We start from the raw sequence: 14548 nt of genomic DNA, 5'->3' as shown, positions 1-14548 counted from the left end.
CTCTTCAAATCTCCGCTGAATCCTAAGTATAAGTGAGGAATATGACAAAAATGAAAATAATTTTTGCAAGTACAATCAAATAAAAAGCTCAATAGATAATTGTTCACACAAAAGTTACCAAGGAAGCAAAGAGGTTACATTTCAATACCAGCCTCTTTAGCACTTAGATAATATATGAACCATGGTTTAAATAATTTCCTTTGAGCAAACAAGGAAATTCCTTTGCTATCTGCAACAGTCAGTGACTGTCAGTGGATTGTACATTTGATAGTTCATACAGACTCTCAGTCTGCATATCGCTGATGTTATTTACAAACAACTCTTATGAACACCCCTGAAGACTGAAAATTTATACTATCATCTGTATATACTCAGGTCCTCTGGTATATTTGAGATAGTCAAATATTATGAATGTATTGTTCAAAGACTACTTACCTCTAGCTTGCATAAACCAATGGATTGTAACTATTAAAGACGGTATCTACGATGGCCAACCATAAAACATTAAATCACAGAAGTCTCTAAGGTATCTGCTGGTCTCAGTCTTTAGGTACACTTCCAGTTCAAGTTGTCAGAGAACATTATGTCCAGACAACAAGAAGCGCTTACATGAACTAAAGTCGTTTTGTAAACACAATTAATTTTAATCTCTACATTCAGCTCTATTTTCTACCACTGACTATGCTACAGAACATTAATTTATAGGGCTGAACCCCGGTAAATCATCAGTCAAAACATATCATCCACATTTAGCAAAGAAAGTTTTTTGGCTATGACTGTGTTGCTTAACTATCAGGTTGCTTTTATGGAACATCAGGGTGTCAGTCCCTATGACGGTAAAGATGCCAATTCCAACCACAAATGATATGATTTACTCACAGGGACACGAAACCCCACTCATAAGGTCTTAGAGACCATTACCAATTATTGTTCCAGAAATCTCCATCAACATTAGCAAAACAAAAGTAATGGTTAAAAGTTAAAGGTCCAGTGGACATAAGATCAACAGCCATTATACTTTCCTGCAGGCATCCTTATTTGAATACCTGCAAATACCTGTTGGTCACAATGTGAGGTAGCACAAGCATATAGGCTCATTCCTGGTAGATACTCTGATAATGTATTTGCAAACTGGTGACTAGTCTGGAGCAGTCCCTCAAAGCCTACCATGCTAAATAATAACACAGTTGTTTTACCATTGAATATGTGTTTATCTCACAGTAGCAGGCATACTTCTAGTCCACTTGAAGGTTGTACTAAGCCTAAACAGGTTTGAGCAGAACAAAATCATAAACCCTCCAATATATCAGGTCCGGCTATACTTAAGTCCACACAATGAAACATTGTGCATCCATCTGCAAATGTGAATTCTCACTTAATGCAAGGTAGACGCCTCTAGTTCTGCTACAACAATATCCAGGAGAAATCTATCGGTCTTTGCAATTGGTAGGGCCCCCCAGAACTGATGGACCCTAGCAGGATGGGTGTGCAGAGAGATACATTGCAGGGAAGGAGGGAGGATTTGCTTTGAAGTTAATTATGCCATGAGGTGGTGCTGTTCCAATGCCAGAATTAAGTGAATACAGATTACTTATTTGAATGAGATATCAAACCACAGGAAAGGTTTTATACATGAGGGTGGCCTGTCTGCTCATTGCTGCAAATATGTCAGATTAACTCAAAACATAATTTAATCTTCATACTGTATATGTGATAATTATACCCTTGAAATTTTGCATCATGTCTTGCAGAGTCATCTTTTCGCTTTACTCAAAACTAAACGGCTACACCTGTTTTCCTTTAGAATGGTGCTAGGATAGAGATGCAGTTCTATGGATTTCATAAAAAGATCAGAGGCTACCAACATGCAGCAACCTTTTATTGCTGCTGCTCCAACATGCAGCCCTTTAAAGACTATAGTTACTGACTCCTAGCCAACAATTCCAATTCCGGCTTTTGTGGGTAGACCTGGGGTGTCTGATGAGCTCGTCAATTGTAGGGAAGTTCAGCGTCCCAGGCCTAGAGCTTTTGGAAATTAGTATCTATTATGTCCTGGAATTTGGCTGGGCAGGAAATTGTTAGAACCCGAGTGGGTCAACTACATGCTTATTCCAGGAGACTTGGGCCGAGGGCCCAGTCTTCCTGGAAGGGTTTCTATCCTATTATGTGGTGGCCCAACCTGTAGACGGGGGCACCGGTCATGCCAAGGGGAGGTCTACTGATATTGTTAAATAAGAAATTGCAGTGCGACCACTCTGCACTAAAAATAGATTCCCCCGATATACTAGGTGTTCAGCTCGAATTCAATTGAGGTTTCAAGGTAATCATAATCAACGTATATGCTAGGTCAGTGATGCAGGGATTAGAGTCTCAGACCCTGGCTCAGTTATTTGAATACATGGATACCTTGCATCCTCCCCTTAACCTAGTGGTTGCAGGTGATCTGAATTGCACATTTGAACCCTCACGTTTAAGCAGCAATCTAACAGTCGAAGAGGACGAACATTGGGGCATCCCACAACTGACGAACGAGCGACCTGTGCACCCGCTCCCATGTTGCCTTACAGCTGACATCACTGTGTTTCAAGTATGGACTCAGGGCTTGTAACTGTTGTACGCATTCCGATCCAAGTATTGCTCTCACCTTTAAGCGAGGCCAGTCCTTTAGTGCTATCAACAATTTTTTAGTGGATGTAAGGTTGTGGCCAATGTTGGAAGACTGAGGGTTGACTTTCGCCACGACAATGACCATAACCCCCTGCTCCTTACCTTATATAGTGGCCAATTCAGGATGTCTCAGAACACCCACAATACTGCGGTCCCAGAGCCACTCCTGGTTAATAGTCATAAACGTGTTAGCTAGCCAAAAGTAATGTCTAACCCATATCTGATCAAGGAGATTTACAAACTGTTTGTTGACGTCATGGCTAACTATGAAGAGCATGAGGTCAGTAATATTCCAATCCTCAGCATCCATGAGATGCTGATACACGAACTACAGAATATCTTCTATAGGAAGATCACCACAAAGCAATTCGCTGTTACACATACAATTAGGGAGTGGTTTAATAAGGATTGCTTCAAGGCTAAATTAGCACTAAAGTCAGCTATTGTGTCTTATTCACAGGGGGCGATCAGAACAGCTAGACTAGCCTACAATAGGGCCATAGCACAGGCAAGGAAAAGTTGGGATGATTCAATCTGGCAGAATTTGCTCGATGCAACTAGATATAATGATAATGTAACCTTTTGGAAGTTGCTGTCTAATATACACAGAGAGGGTAAGAGCACAATTCATACTCATATTCAACCAGAGAGTTGGGTGGACCACTTTTCTAATCTTTATGCTCCGTCTTGCAATCTTTTAACCCACGACCCTCTCCCCCAGTAGTTGGCTAAAACGTGTTTATTGTCTGATGACCTAGGAAAGGATGTCTGTAACCATGACAACCACATTGTTTTTACCTTGGGGGAAACTATTGCTGCAATCAATTCCCTAAACTCTTCTAAAGCCCCAGGTCCAGATAAGATACCGGGGGATTTATGCAAGTCTGAGCCAGTAATCTGGTCCAGTTACATAAACATGATATCAAATGCAATAGCAGCTGGGGGCCCAATACCCAGTACTTGGAAAGGGGACTAAATAATTCCCATTTATAAAAAGGGTGCAGTGAGCTCTCCTGTTAACTATAGACCCATCAGCCTTATCGATAATCTTCAAAAGATCTTTGCTAAACAGCTTTTGGATAGGTTGTTGGACTGGGCTGATGCTCATCATGCAATGTCCCCACTCCAGGGAGGTTTCCGCCCCAAAACTAGTACAGTGGATCAAGTTTTCAAGCTGGCGCTCCTTTATTGGAAAATTTGAATCCTTGCCAAACAAAATTTATATGTTGTTTTCGTGGATCTTCGGTCTGTCTTTGGTATGGTTCCCAGAGAAAAACTATGGTGTGTTCTACACAAAATAGGTACTCCAGGAAACATAATCCATCTTTTACAGTGGCTACATGAGAGCACATATGCCCAGGTGAGATGGGGCAATCAGGGAGAACTAACAGACCACATTGCCATCCAGCGGGGGGTTCATCAAGGTTGTGTCCTCGCACCAACACTATTCACTCTATACATAAACAAGGTGGTACAAGCTGTGTCTTGTTACTGAAAATATAGAAAGAGAGGGCCCATTTTTGTTAAAGCAAGAGTTGGGAGGAAAACGTGCAGAATCATATATGCTCAGAGAGGAATACAGGCCCTGAGTGCTCATGGCATCCAAGTAAAAGGTCAGTACAGGAGACAGAGAAGAGAGACAAAGGCATAGTTATCCACAAAGCAGCTACACGTAGAAAGGCCTAGAAGCTTGCAATAATATAGTTACAGGAAAGGCATGCATTTCAAATCCACGTTAATGAGGAAAGGGAGTTTCTGGACAGGAATGTAAAAGCTTTGATGCTAGAAGGTCAGCAGCTGTGTGGAGGAGGTCAGACAGTCGGGGAGAGCTCCAAGCCTGGAGTTAGGAAAGGAGGAGCTACAGACAGCCTTTAGAACGTGAGATAAAGGTATTGCTGTTTTTCAATAAATGTGCACGTGTTAGATATGTAACCTTCGCTTTTCTGCAAATGTGTAATTAGACGCTTTCTCATGAGAAATGCGGCTTCATGCTGACGAAAGCAGTGACACAATGTACCACGTGAGCGCTTAGATCAAAATGCATGACAAGTGATAAGATGCATTCAAGGTAGCAAAAGTATATAAAAAGGGCTGCTTGAGTTAATGATTTTGAGGGCAGTTTCAGACTTAGAGCTGTGCTGTCCTCCCGGCCGTTATTCATAAATGCTCATATTACTTGCCAAACTGAATCCTGTCTTTCTTTATCCGGGACCTGCCAACAACATTTGGCGCAGCCGAGCCAGGAGCCCTCCTTCTCTTCTCCGGACGCAGCTGAAGGAAAATCTGTCTGTACTGCTTGAATAGAACACTGCGCGCAACATAAACAGGTGAGATTACACCTGCCTATTCAACCAGGCAGTCGGGGATTCCAGATGTTGCAGTCCTAAAGGGGTAAAGAGAGGTCGGGCTTGTACCTTATTATTTTTAATTGCATGATTCTTTTTGGCAACTATAATATGACAAAATGCATGCATGATTTATGTGGGTTTAAATGTTTTAATGCAATATTATGCTGTGTGCTAAAAAATAAATTGTGATTTCCCGGTTAGACCGGAAGACTAGCTAGGGGGTTAAAGCAATGTTTTGATGGTATGCTATTACTACACTGTGATTCCCTGGTCAGACCAGAAGACTAGCTGGTTAGAGTATTACCCAGGGGAGTAGCCCCTGGAAGAATTAGAGTATTACCCAGGGGGGTAGCCCCTGGAAGACTTTTAGAGTATTACCCAGGGGGGTAGCCCCTGGAAGACTTAGAGTATTACCCAGGGGGGTAGCCCCTGGAAGACTCAGAGTATTCAGAGTATTACCCAGGGGGGTAGCCCCTGGAAGAATCTTAGAGTATTCAGAGTATTACCCAGGGGGGTAGCCCCTGGAAGACTTTTAGAGTATTACCCAGGGGGGTAGCCCCTGGAAGACTTTTAGAGTATTACCCAGGGGGGTAGCCCCTGGAAGACTTTTAGAGTATTTTAGAGTATTACCCAGGGGGTAGCCCCTGGAAGACTTTTAGAGTATTTGGAGTATTACCCAGGGGGGTAGCCCCTGGAAGACATTTAGAGTATTACCCAGGGGGGTAGCCCCTGGAAGACTTTTAGAGTATTACCTAGGGGGGTAGCCCCTGGAAGACTTTTAGAGTATTACCCAGGGGGGTAGCCCCTGGAAGACTATTAGAGTATTACCCAGGGGGGTAGCCCCTGGAAGACTTTAGCGTATTACCCAGGGGGATAGCTCCTGGATGACAACAGTGTATTACCCAGGGGGCAGCCCTGGACGAAAGTAGTGCATTACCTAGGGGACAGCCCCTGGAAGAGACATTCATTTGGGAATGCCTAACAGATATTCCGGTTAGAACAGAGGAGTTAGAGTAGGAAATAGTGAAGTGGACCGAGTAACAAGTGTGCAAATTTTGAGTCACACGCCCGGTTCACCAGATTCCCAGATTTACTAACCTCTGGAAGGCGTCTTTAAGGGGAAGCGACCAGGGCTGAAATATTAGTGAGAGTCTGAGTACAGTCAGACCCCTGGTTGCAGACCTGCAAAGCGCAATAGGGACTAGTGAATGCGTTTTATGAGTAATGAGTGAAAAAGAGAATAAAAATAATAATGTGTTTTACAATCATAAAGGTCAGGTTATAGAGAAGTGGCAGGTGTCCCCTCCAGTTGTCACGCAGTCAGATATAAGTGAAGAAGAGAGGGTGCGAGATCTCTGCCATATTTTTGACATCCCAACAGACACCCTTAAAGAGTTCTGTGAAGGGGCAGTAATTAGTGAAAATAAAAACGCAGGAGGCCCGAATAAATAACACCAAAGCAAGTAAAACTTGATAATAAATCCCTATGAGTGAGGCTAATAATTCTCTGTGGCAAGAAACAGATACACTTGAGCTAAAATTAGTATTTAAGTGGGCTCACGGTCAACCCCCATGCCCATGTAACACCCCGAGGTTTGAAATAATAACTCAATCACCCCTTGTATTAGAGGCTCTTCTTGATGCATTCCTCACAGATATTCGTACCTTCACTACTTTAAATAATGAATGGCTCAACGCACCCCCGAGCACCACAAATACTCATCTACATACATGACAACGTGATAACACGCATTGCTTCAGCTACTAATCCACTTAGACCACCCATAAATTCACCTGCCCCAGACATCACCATAGAAGAAGTGTTACACAGGCTAGCGATAAGCATGACTGATGTCCACAGATACGGTCTTACAACAATATATGTGAAGTCTGGTAATACTGAGTAGGACTGACTTTACACAATACTGTTGTGAGTTAGTGACAGTGGCATAATTAAAATACTCACAAGATAACAGACAGGGAAAAAAGAGCGATGGATTCAGGAAGTAGGATGTAACTGGGAAAATACGGGAGAAAATGCAATTTTGTTTCATAATGTATTAAAGCGAGGCCTTCCCACTGATATTATGGAGTGGTGGGAATAGAAGCTAAGCCGTGGCCTGAAATACAGGCCCACATAATACATTATTTTAAGCGAAAACAAGAAAAGACAAGGAGAGGACAGAGCAAGCAGAAAGGGCCGCAGCGAAGTTGGTGCAACAGAAGCTTAAGAAGCCAAGTACAGAAGGGGCACTCGTGACTGTACCACCAATGTCCGTCACTATGCCAGTACAGGTGCAGACACCAGGGGGATAACCAGTAAGTGACATAAAGAAAGGACAGGGAGGAGGATGACACCAGACAGAGTACAGAGTATTAGGAATATGTCTAAGCCCACAACCACTAAACAGATGCAGAAGTTTTTAGGACTCTGCAATTATGTGAGACAGTGGATATTTGATTATGCCACCCTAATTGCACCACTTCTCACTGCCTTAAAAGAGTCCCCCGCAAACGCAAATAAAGTAGACTGGACCGATGACAGGGAAACAGCCTTCCTGGAGCTAAAAGAAGTAATTACAAATGCTCCAGTGTTAGCCACACCTGATTACAAAAAACCTTTATGGGGCACGATTGCATTTATGCGAATTGCAAGAACAAGCACTACCTTATGAAAGGGAGCTGTGGGAGCAGCGAGGGTGTATACAGTCACCAACAGGTTTTATCTATAGGCAAGAAAGTACAGGCAAGCCAGTGATGCCTCAGGCCCTGCTGTATGTTGCCCTTGAACAACTACACCTCCCTGCACACACTGCCAAAGAATACCTTCTTGCCACATTACAGACAGACTGGTTCATTACGCAGTTATCTGAAATGATTACGAATAGGACAGCATATGCCAACTCCCTTAACAATAGCTTGACACCGAACAGATGCTCAAAAGACAGCTGAGGTCCTAGGACAGGAAATGAGTAGCTATCAATCCCAGTTATTGAAGTCTGTCAAGTTCTTCTCTAAACAGGTGGCCCGACAAGAGAAGTGCACCAACGCAGCCCAGCAGACCAGTCCAATATCCGTGGGCCAGCAAGTGTACATCCGCAATTTTGTGCGACGATGGAAAGACAGCAAGTTCGAGGGCCCTTACTTAGTGACCCAGAGCACCCCCACAGCGGTGAAGGTGGAGGGCAGGAAGCCATGGATACACCTATCAGACGTTCGATTGTCCCCGGCTTCATGTCATACATCACCATCTTTACAGGAACATTTACAGCAAGACAAAGACAAAGACGAAGGACAGCGTCCTTCCTAAAGAGGCCAGCAGAACTTCTACTCGACACTACTAGTGGACAGTTATGTATTTCGATTTTGTTTTTCTGTTCATGCTTTGTTATGTTAGCAATTACCTCTCAATGGTATTTTAGTCCACGCATGGCAATGTGTCAGTATACTAAGCGCTTACAGAGAGAAGTATATAAATATGAAAATATATCTCACAATATTCATACTAGCTTATTAGACAATGTATGGTATCAGCACATGACAGAGATAGGCATGCAGACTACTAATGATGAAAATGTCACTTACCCAGTGTACATCTGTTCGTGGCATCAGTCGCTGAGATTCACATGGTATGCATGAGCTCGCCATCTGGTGTTGGGTCGGAGTGTTACAAGTTGTTTTTCTTCGAAGAAGTGTTTTCGAGTCACGGGACCGAGTGACTCCTCCTTCTGTGCTCATTGCGCATGGGCGTCGACTCCATCTTCGATTGTTTTCCCCGCAGAGGGTGAGGTAGGAATTGTACTATAGTAATAGTGCCCGCGCAATGAAAAATGTAAGTATGTACCTATTAAAGGATTAAATAATATATATACAAATGTACAAAATTGAAGGTAACTTCTGAACTGCTACAGGCTTCCGGGGAGGTGGGTGGGTCCATGTGAATCTCAGCGACTGATGCCACGAACAGATGTACACTGGGTAAGTGACATTTTCAGTTCGATGGCATCTGTCGCTGTAGATACACATGGTATGCATAGACTAGTAAGCAGTTAGTTCCCCATAAGCGGTGGTTTAGCCTGTAGGAGTAGAAGTTGTCTGAAATAGAGTTCTTAATACAGCTTGACCTACTGTAGCTTGTTGTGCGGATAGCACATCTATACAGTAGTGTTTGGTGAATGTGTGAGGCGTAGACCAAGTGGCTGCCTTACATATTTCCTGCATTGGGATGTTTCCTAAAAAGGCCATTGAAGCACCTTTTTTCCTTGTTGAATGTGCCCTGGGAGTAATGGGCAGTTGTCTTTTTGCTTTAAGGTAGCAGATTTGGATGCATTTAACTATCCATCTGGCTATACCTTGTTTTGATATTGGGTTACCTGCATGAGGTTTTTGGAATGCAATAAATAGCTGTTTAGTTTTTCTGATGTTTTTTGTTCTGTCAATGTAGTACATTAATGCTCTTTTGACATCTAATGTATGTAGTGCTCTTTCAGCCACAGAATCTGGCTGTGGGAAAAAAACTGGTAGTTCTACCGTTTGATTTAGATGGAATGGTGAAATAACTTTGGGTAAAAATTTTGGATTAGGTCGTAGGACGACCTAATTTTTATGTATTTGTATAAAAGGCTCTTGTGTTGTGAACGCTTGAATTTCACTTACTCTTCTTAGAGATGTAATGGCGATGAGAAAGGCAACTTTCCAGGTTAGGAATTGTATTCCGCAAGAGTGCATGGGTTCGAAAGGTGGGCCCATGAGTCTTGTTAGAACCACGTTTAGGTTCCATGAAGGAACAGGTGGTGTTTTTGGTGGTATAATTCTTTTAAGCCCTTCTATGAATGCTTTGATAACTGGTATCCTATACAAGGAAGTTGAATATGTAGTTTGCAGGTATGCAGATATTGCTGCAAGGTGTATTTTAATAGAAGAGAAGGCTAGCTTTGCTTTTTGTAAATGGAGCAAGTAATTTACTATATGTTTTGGAGTTGCGTCTAGTGGTTGTATCTGATTATGATGGCAGTACCAAACAAATCTTTTCCACTTACTTGCGTAGCAGTGTCTAGTGGATGGCCTTCTGGCCTGCTTTATGACTTCCATACACTCTTGGCTAAGTTGTAAGTGTCCGAATTCTAGGATTTCAGGAGCCAGATTGCTAGATTCAGCGATGCTGGGTCCGGGTGTCTGATCTGTTGGTTGTGTTGCGTTAACAGATCTGGTTTGTTGGGCAGTTTGATGTGTGGTACTACAGACAGATCTAGCAGTGTTGTGTACCAGGGTTGTCTTGCCCACGTTGGTGCTATTAAAATGAGTTTGAGTTTGTTTTGACTCAATTTGTTTACTAGGTAAGGAAGGAGAGGGAGAGGAGGAAAAGCGTAAGCAAATATTCCTGACCAGTTCATCCATAGGGGATTGCTTGTGTGGGTATCTGGACGCGAAGTTTTGGCATTTTGCGTTCTCTTTTGTTGCAAATAAGTCTATTTGTGGTGTTCCCCAGAGTGTGAAGTAGGTGTTCAGAATCTGTGGGTGGATTTCCCATTCGTGGACTTGCTGGTGATCTCGAGAGAGATTGTCTGCCAGCTGATTCTGGATCCCCGGAATAAACTGTGCTATTAGACCAATTTGATGGTGGATTGCCCACTTCCATATTTTTTGAGCTAACAAGCTTAACTGCGTTGAATGTGTTCCTCCTTGTTTGTTTAGATAATACATCGTTGTCATGTTGTCTGTTTTGACAAGGATGTATTTGTGGGTTATGATTGGTTGGAAAGCTTTTAGTGCTTGAAAAACTGCTAATAATTCTAGATGATTTATATGCAGTTTTGTTTGATGTATGTTCCATTGTCCTCTTATGTTGTGTTGATTGAGATGTGCTCCCCACCCTGTCATGGAAGCATCTGTTGTTATTACGTACTGTGGCACTGGGTCTTGGAAAGGCCGCCCTATGTTTAAATTTATACTGTTCCACCATAGAAGCGAGAGGTAAGTTTGGCGGTCTAGCAACACCAGATCTAGAAGGTGACCCTGTGCTTGAGACCACTGTGAGGCTAGGCACTGTTGTAAGGGCCTCATGTGCAGTCTTGCGTTTGGGACAATGGCTATGCATGAGGACATCATGCCTAGGAGCTGTAGTATTGTTCTTGCTTGTATTGTTTGGTTTGGAGACATGTGTTGAATGACCCTGTTGAAATTGTGGATCCTTTGTGGGGTTGGCGTTGCTACTCCTTTTGTCGTGTCTATTATGGCTCCTAGATATTGCTGTACTTTGCTTGGCAGAATGTTTGATTTTGCAAAGTTGACGGTGAACCCTAGTTTGTAGAGGGTTTGTATGACTTGATTTGTGTGGTTTGAGCATTGTGTGAGCGAACTGGTTTTGATTAGCCAGTCGTCTAGATACGGGAACACATGTATTTGCTGCCTTCTGATGTGTGCAGCGACTACTGCTAGGCATTTTGTGAATACTCTTGGAGCGGTTGTTAAACCAAAAGGCAATACTTTGAATTGGTAATGTATTCCTTTGAATACAAACCTTAGATATTTCCTGTGTGATTGATGTATTGGTATATGGAAATATGCGTCCTTGAGGTCTAGGGTTGGTAACACTTCTTGTAGTGTGACCATGTGAAAGTGGTCTGATTTGATGAATGTGTTTACTACCCTGAGGTCTAGAATTGGTCTCAGTGTTTCGTCCTTTTTTGGTATCAAGAAGTACAGTGAATAAACTCCTGTGTTTATTTGTGTGCTTGGTACTAATTCTATTGCATTTTTTTGCAGTAGTGCTTGAACTTCTATCTCTAGAAGCTGTGAATGGTATTTTGATAAATTTTGTGATTTTGGTGGTATGTCTGGAGGGAATTGCATGAATTCTATGCAATAACCATGTTGGATAATTGCTAGGACCCATGTGTCTGTAGTTATTTTGTCCCATGCTTCGTAATATTGACGTATCCTCCCCCCCACTGGTGTTGTGTGGGAGGGGTGAGTGACGTGTGAGTCACTGCTTGTTGGTAGTGGTTTTGGGGCTTTGAAATCTTCCTCTATTCCTAGGGAATTGCCCCCCTCTATACTGGCCCCGAAAACCTCCCCTGTACTGTCCCTGGTAGGTGGGCGGTGCGGACTGTGAGGTGCTAGCTTGTGTGGCCTGACCCCGAAACCCTCCTCTAAAAGGTGTTTTGCGGAAGGTGTTATAAGATCCTCTGCTCTGCGGGGAGTAGAGTGCGCCCATGGCCTTGTCAGTGTCAGTGTCCTTCTTGAGCTTTTCTATGGCTGTGTCGACCTCCGGACCGAACAGAAGTTTTTCGTTTACTGGCATGTTAAGCACTGCCTGCTGAATTTCTGGCTTGAATCCAGACGTTCTGAGCCATGCGTGCCTACGGATGGTAACCGACGTATTAATGGTCCTTGCGGCCGTGTCTGCTGCATCCATGGAGGAGCATATTTGATTGTTGGAAATGTTTTGACCCTCCTCAACAACCTGTTTTGCTCTTTTTTGCAGATCTTTTGGGAGATGTTCAATGAGATGCTGCATCTCATCCCAGTGGGCTCTGTCGTATCGCGCTAGCAGCGCTTGTGAATTTGCGATGCGCCACTGGTTTGCTGCTTGGACAGCAACCCTCTTCCCGGCTGCATCGAACTTCCTGCTTTCTTTATCTGGGGGAGGTGCATCCCCAGAAGTGTGTGAATTTGCCCGTTTTCTGGCAGCCCCTACCACCACAGAATCTGGTGGCAGCTGAGAGGTGATGAATACAGGGTCCGTAGGAGGCGCCTTATACTTTTTGTCCACCCTAGGCGTCACTGCCCTACTTTTAACTGGCTCCTTGAAAATGTCCTTTGCATGGCGTAGCATGCCTGGGAGCATCGGCAGGCTTTGGTAGGAGCTGTGGGTTGAAGAGAGGGTGTTAAATAAAAAATCATCCTCTACTTGTTCCGAGTGTAGTTCCACATTATGGAATAGTGCTGCTCTAGCCACCACTTGTGAGTAGGCTGTGCTGTCTTCCGGTGGTGATGGCCTAGTTGGGTATGTGTCTGGGCTGTTATCAGACACCGGTGCGTCGTACAAGTCCCATGCATCCTGATCTTGGTCATCGTGGCTCATGGCGGTGTGAGCAGGCGAATGTGACGGGGTGTAAGTTGGCGAAGCCGAGTTACAGGTGGAGGCGAGGGAGGAGGTGTTACCTTTTGTGCTGTTTGTTGCTGAGGAGTAAACTGAAGCGTTCTCTTTCGTTTGACAGGTGGAAGGGTACTGATCTTCCCAGTCCCCTGCTGAATAAAGATACGCTTTTGCGTGTGATCCACGTCAGTGGATTGCAGTTCTTGTTCAAATCTATGTTTCTTCATTTGTGAAGACATAGAATGCTCTTCAGTATAGGAGCCTGAAACAGGGTCTGATGTCGCTTTTTTCGGCTCCGAAAACCCTGTTGATTGTTTTTTCGGCTCCGAGGTAACCTTCCTCTTTTTCTGTGCCGAAAATTCTTGGCCTCTATGGTCTTCGGCGCCACTGTCTCGGCGTCGATCCGTGTCGACACCGAACTCTCGGTGTCGATGCTTCTGTTTAGCACTCTCTCGGTCCCGAGGAGGCTGCGTGCCGGTGTCTCGACCGAAGTCGGACGATCTCGACACTGAATGGGCCTTTTTCGGTGCCGATTGTTGGTCACCGAGAATTTGGGTGGAGCCATGGCCGGTTGGCAGTGGCGTCCCCTGGGCCTTCTTTCCTTTTTTAAGTTCTGATCTCGACGTCTTACTCACAGTTTTTGTAGAGTCTAGCTCGTCGGAGTCTGAATCCTGGATGGAAAAGGATTCCTCCTGTTCCTCTTCTGTCTCGAACTGTCGACGCTCCTTTGGCGTGGACGCCATCTGCAGTCTTCTCGCTCGACGGTCGCGCAGAGTTTTTCGGGACCGGAACGCCCGACAGGCCTCACAGGATTCTTCGCTGTGCTCGGGTGACAGGCACAGGTTACAGACCGAGTGTAGGTCCGTATAAGGATATTTGTTGTGGCATTCGGGGCAGAATCGAAACGGGGTCCGTTCCATCGGCGTTGTTCTCCACGCGGTCGGGCCGACTAGGCCCCGACGGGGTGCCGAAATCTACCCCGAAGGGCACCGAAGCGCTTCGATGTTCAACGCGTCGTCGTATGTGTCTATCTCGAACCGGATCGCAACGATACCGTCGAAAATCTTCTGGTTTCAGCTATCTTTCCGTTCCGAAACTCGGAGCGACAGGAACACGTCCGAACCCGATGGCGGAAAGAAAACAATCGAAGATGGAGTCGACGCCCATGCGCAATGAGCACAGAAGGAGGAGTCACTCGGTCCCGTGACTCGAAAACACTTCTTCGAAGAAAAACAACTTGTAACACTCCGACCCAACACCAGATGGCGAGCTCATGCATACCATGTGTATCTACAGCGACAGATGCCATCGAACATCATGTTTCGTTTGTTCTTTGATTCCACATGCTAGTGACACAGATAGGCTACATTCATCAAAAGAAGTATTTCCAAATATTACTCGATGTTTATTGCACTTGTACCTTTGCAGGATG

At 44.3% G+C, this 14548-nt stretch overlaps 1 protein-coding gene across 2 annotated transcripts in view; it reads right to left on the bottom strand.

Annotated features, from left to right (window-relative positions):
- MTG1 (mitochondrial ribosome associated GTPase 1) overlaps positions 1-14548 on the bottom strand; it is a 197817-nt gene that overhangs the window by 31331 nt on the left and 151938 nt on the right. The gene's annotated exons all lie outside the window — the stretch shown is intronic.

Source organism: Pleurodeles waltl, chromosome 6 (genome assembly GCF_031143425.1).
Source record: "Pleurodeles waltl isolate 20211129_DDA chromosome 6, aPleWal1.hap1.20221129, whole genome shotgun sequence".
In the NCBI taxonomy this organism is placed as follows: Eukaryota; Metazoa; Chordata; class Amphibia; order Caudata; family Salamandridae; genus Pleurodeles; species Pleurodeles waltl.
The sequence above is the reverse complement of the archived record's forward strand: the minus strand, read 5'-3'. Positions and strand labels throughout refer to the sequence as shown.